Source organism: Corapipo altera, unplaced genomic scaffold, assembly GCF_003945725.1.
Source record: "Corapipo altera isolate COAL_440 unplaced genomic scaffold, ASM394572v1 0, whole genome shotgun sequence".
Taxonomy (NCBI): Eukaryota; Metazoa; Chordata; class Aves; order Passeriformes; family Pipridae; genus Corapipo; species Corapipo altera.
This window is the reverse complement of record NW_020884872.1, coordinates 4,631,083-4,636,904: the sequence shown is the minus strand read 5'-3', so window position 1 is coordinate 4,636,904 and position 5,822 is coordinate 4,631,083.

Genomic DNA, 5,822 nt, shown 5'->3' with positions numbered 1-5,822 from the left:
TTCAGGGTGCTCTTCTGCCACGTGGACTCATCCACAGAGTCCCTTTGACTCTTGTTCACACTGGAGTTCCAGCCTGTCCAGTACAGTGACATGGAAGCCCTGGCTGTCTCCCAGTCCATTGCTGTTCCTGAATGTCCCCAGGCACAGTGGAATAAGGTGATGAGCAGCACAGCACTCCAGCAAGTGGCAAAAGCGAAAAACAGCCACTAACAAGTACTAGACTCATATACAGTTGGTCAAGTCCCATGGCAAGCACAGGAGCCTGGCAATTAATATCTAAACTGCACTAACAGCTATAAATTTGACGTAGCACATTCCAATCAGACCTGTTGCTGTCTCAAACACTCAAGCCCCACAATGGGCACCTAAAAGGTCTGTTGTGGTTTAACCCCAGCCAGCAACTAAGCCTGAGCATTTTTATCAGATGCAGCTAACAGTTTTTACCTTGCCCTGAAAAAGGGGATGATTTTTTGTTTCAAAGTCCCAAAAATTGCCATTTAGACCTTTTTTTGAAGGAAGTCTTTCATTAAAAAATATATTTCTCTAAATAAATAATTTTATTTCAAAATTGTCTTCTACCCCTCCAATACCCCTCTAAATCTTGGTTTCATCTGAGGTTGGAAAGATCCTCATATTCTTGCAGTTTGGTCACTGAAGGGAAGAATCTTATTTTTGAGCACATGCTGCTGCAGAAGACAGCCAGGCAGGGGTGGCTGGGTTATTCTGTAACTGCAATGCCCAGAAAACACAATTCTTGCTGGGGCTGGGGTTATTTGCAGCCTCTTCACAAGAGACCTGCATGCTCTGTGTCACATCAGACAGCCCACAAGATTTTGCTACGATGGATTACCTCTGGCAATGTTTTCCAGAGGGTCCATTTATTGCAAAAAGACCAAAGGTAATGTCATCCCTGTGCTAATGCCTACACCAGTCGTGTCTTCAAGAGGTTTAATTCCAAAATAAGCATTCTGACAAGCCTTATTCTTGCCTGATGACCTCAACAGTGGTGAAGGTTCCTTCACTGCTGTGTTTTGGGGGAGCACAGCCCCAGCCTGGGCCAGGTGGCATTGCATGCTGCCCTGGCTCTGGGAAGGAGTGGGAAAATGGGGGACTGACATTCCCATGGGCTCTCCCTCTTTCAGTAAAATCTGCATCCAGATATTTTCCTGATCACCCAGCTGGCGTTTGGGAATCCCCACGGAGCAGAAGCTGCTCTCTGCTCTCAGCTGATTTAATAGTATAGCAGTTTCATGAGGAGCAGGAGAAAGAGGTTTAGGGCTGGAAGTGGTGCAGAGACTAATCCTAGGATCCCAGAGGACACAGAGAGTCCCTACCAGACACAGCACCCAACATATTATATAATTTCTGTCATTGCTTATTCCTGATTCAGCAAGGCACAGGCTGACTATGGGGAGCCAGGTTTAAGCAGCAGGTTCAGTACAAGACACAAAACCAGATGAGCAACGAAATTCTGAAACCAGCACAGAATTGCTGGGGGATGGGCTGACAGCACTGCTGAAGATAAGTACAGATTGAAACGAACAATAAATTGCTTATCTTTATTTTACAGCCCCATCATCTACCCTCGGAGGGCAGTCAGGTACTGGGCATAGTTAGGTGTGGGGCAGGACCCAATCAGCATCTCTCCAGGAGCTCAGGGGTGTCCCCTACCACCAGTACATATAAACTCAGCTCTGGAGCCAGAGAACACACTCGTCTGACACACTGGAGGTGGTGAGTGTGGCTTATCTCTTAGCTCATGGGACTCAGGTAACTTCGGTGTCGTGGAGAGACTTGAAATTTGGCAGCCTCTGCTGCTCATCCTGAGCAAAGGCTGACTCTGACCTGGGCAGTATCTATGCTTTCAGCAAGTTCTGAATAAATCAGGCAACCTGGGAGGTTCCGGCTTTAGGCTGCAGGGTCAGTTGGGTGGTGGAGAGGGTTGCACAGCTCCAGCCTTGGAGGTTTTCAAGACCCACAAGGACAAAACCCTGAGCAGCCTGGGCTGAACTTAGTACTGCCCCATTTCTGAAGCAGGAGGCTGGACTAGGACCCTTCCAGCCTGTGTCACTCCATCATTCTGTTCAAATGATGCTGCATTTGTCTTGCTCAGTGACAGCAATACCATTTCTTTTAAATAAAGCAATAAAATGGCATTTTGCTTTGAATGAGGCAAGTTTGCATGTAACTCCTTCTGCCTTGCTGAGTTCATCTTATTTTCCCTCAGCTGAAATAATGAGCATCTTGATTTTCTTCCCCTTGAAGTTATCGGCGCAGTTTGATAACCTGATAACTGCAATCTCCTATCTCCAGAGTACTCTATAAACGTTAGCCTATGCTCCTTGTCATATATTTTCGTTAAGTGAAAGCAGCTCTGTGTTATCATTCCCATTCTCTTGGCTTACCTCCCAACTCCAGTGGAGATTTCCATTTATCCTTTGGCCAAGAGTCTGTATTTAGCAGGAAGTAACGGGGCCGTCACAGGACACCTGTAATAAGTCAGGCATATTTGATGGCTGATGGATCAACCCTGGAGCTTCAGGCAGGGGTTGGGAGAAGTACTGGGACACAGGGGTTTGGTAATCCAGAGAAGGATTCAGCTCACCTCCCACCCAGCAATTCATGAGATGTGACTGCTGAGTACGTCAGCAGGGGAGCAGCTCACCGGTGTTGTGTGCTCCAAAAGTCAGACCCTTCCCATCCTTTGGTACCATTTCGGGTCTTGTAGACAGTTTTTGGGTTTCCACACTTCAGGTAGTTTTTAAGTTTACTTTCAGAACCACAGTGTTTTTTTGGCATATCTTAATCTAAATGTGGATCCAGATCCTGGGCACAGCGATGCAGAGATTTGAGTGTGCGTTGTAACTGCATCTGTGCAGGACATCCATGCAGTCCTGCAGCACCACGCCAGAATCACCCAGCCCTTGAGGAGAGACATGAGGAATTCTCCAGCAGACAGGAATGTAAATGTTGGACTAGTTAAGGATAAGCTCTTGTTTCTTTGTTCTCTGGCTGTCTAGAAAACACCTCTGTATCTGCTTTAAGTGAAAGAAAAAAATGAAAAAACCCCAAAACATTCTTGGCAATTTTTTGTGTCAGATGTCAGGGGAACTGAACACAGTGAGGGGAATGCAACCTTATTTTAGAAGGTGGGAGGCCAGTAATGCTCTTCCTTCTGTGAAACCCCTCTGCACCAGCCCCCTCAGCCCAGTTGCTGCCTCCAACTCCCAGCTTTTGGAACAGGGTGGCTGCAGCTGGAAGGGGCAGCACTGGGGCCTGAGGTGCTTCTTTGTGGTGGAAAGGGAGATGTTTGGATGCTGCTGTTCCCAGGTGGGTCTCTGAGGGGAGTCATGGTGCTCCCAAGCCCCCAGGGAGGTCTCCCACCTTCACCTAGGGCTTGGCAGGTCTCCTGCAGCTCTGTGAGCTGCTCCATGGGGAAAGATAGGCACAGGAAGCACATCCACCCAGACAGGGCTGGAGGGGAGAAGGGAGCTTGTGTGGTGTGGGCTTGCAGCCCTAATAATTTCAACCCTCTGCCTCATCTCTTTCCACCCCACCATAAAATGGTAGGGATGGGCGTCACCAGAAAAAGAAATAAAAAAATACACTCATAAAATCTAGTTTGCCAGCATTTTGGCTGGTAACTGGTGACCTCAGTTGTGAAGGTGTGCTGACACTGTGGCTTATCTCTTCTTTACCCACAAGTGACTTTTGCTCCTTCCCAGTTAATTCATTAGGTAAACACGGATTTGCTTCAGGACATTTACTCAAGGCCAACACAAATCTTGGCTTGCAAGGAAATGTACTTTTTTTTTTTCCCTTTAATCCTTCCCAAGAAGCAACAGGTTTGTCAGTGGCGGGGAAGAGCACTGGGAAGCAAAGTTTGCTGGGAAAGCTTTTGTCGGCTGCAAGATCCAAGCCATCGCGGTGTGACTGCCCTGCACTCTCACGGCTTCCCGCTGCTTTCTGAGGCTGGGGTTGGTGTCTCTGGAGGAGGAAATGTGGCTCAGGGCCTTACATGGGGGGGCTGGACTGGAGTCCCTTGTTTGCTTTGGTTGTGGGACCAGATGGCAACACAAGGTTGTTGACTTCCATCTTTGGAGATGCCCCGGGGCCTCTGGATAAGAAGGTTGGTCTGCACACCAGGGGCTGTTTCATCCCTCTGGTGTTGCTGGAATAAGTGTGTGCTGTGTTTCTGTGTTCCAGGGCCATCCCAGCACTCAGGGAGCAAACCACAGCACCATCCTCCTGTCCTGGTGTGGAAACCACCAGGAGAGCACAGCACAGACCTCAAGGAGTCCTGCCACGGCACTTCAAAGGAACTGTGAGCAAGAGGGTGGAAGGACTGAGTGAGCAGGAGGATGGCAGACGTGGTAATTAAGGCTGCCCTTGGGCTCATGTGTCAAGCCATAAATTAATTAGATAATCAGGACCCAGCCACAACACCCTGCTGGCTGCTTGCCTGGCTACAGTGAGTCAGTCAGGCAACCCAGGTGTCCAGGATGGGCAGGGCAGTGGCTTTATGGCCTGGGATGAAGATGAGGCTCCACAAACCTGTTGCCCTCTGCTATCTGCGCTGTGCACTTTGTCTTCAGCATCCTCCTGTCACCAGCTTGAGTTCCCTGCCTGGGGATTTCCCACTTCCCTTCCACATGGCCACAGGTCTGGCCCCACTGCAGGCAACCCTCTGTGTTTAGAAACGAGATTATTTTTTCTTTGAGTCACTGGTTGGGTGCTATCAGATTTCAAAACGAAGTCTTTGCTCTCAGTCTCAAATTAAATGTAGAAGGAAGGTCCAGCATCAAGCCTTTGACCATTTCTACTACAGCAAAGCTAACAAAAGCATTATACTTGCTCTAATTGCAAAATGCATCACCACAGAGGTGTAGGAAGACAGACTATGCTGCAACAAGCAGGTTAACACCAGCTTTCATTGTCAGTCTAAGTAAGACACGGGTGTCCATCTATGACCCTGCAAAGTTCCTTTAATCAACAAAGTCTGAATCAAGGCAAATTTATTTTGTCAACAAGCCAGAAAAGAAACTTCCACTGTACCAAAAATCATGTATCTTTTCTCCATATGGCTTGTTTCCTTAGCCCAGAAGAGTGGTGGATGAATTGCAGACAGGATCACACCAAAACATGACCCTTGTTTCTGCTGTTGGTCAGCAGCAGATACTGAGAATAAACTGTAAACCCAGACTTCTCCTTTTCTCTGCATATGCACCAGCAATACAGAGAAAACAGCACAAAAATTTCCTTCTTGCAGAGCACAGGTGCCATTAGGCTTTGTGAGTTTAAAAGCCACTAATGAACTCAACCTTTTCAAACTTGTTTAACTCTTTTCTCTTCCATTTTTACCTCCTTTGCCCCTGTAGTTGTTCCTGATAATTCCATTTTGCCTTTATTGGCCATTATTTGATGCACCTTCTCCAGCTCCCCCAGGATTTACAGCCCACTCTCACCACCAGCCACCTGTATAATTTCCAGGCTGATGAATCCTCCTTTCTTGAGGCTGTTTTACTCTGGAACTTGCTCTGTACCCCCAAGCACCTTTGCTGCCCTTCCCTGATGTTTTACTTCTATAGATTCTCTTTTTTCACTTTTATACACTCGATGCCATAGTAGGGGTGTCCTCTGGCCTTCTGAGGTCCATCACCACAATAGAAATATTCTCAAATTATTACTGGGTAGACTTACTTGAAGTTTCTTCACTGAAAAATACTGCTCTTGACCAAATAATTAAGTAGGGAGCACCAAATTTTCTAGTGGAGGGGATGATTTTGAGCAGGGGAAGATTTGCTGGAGGGGGTGCACGGATG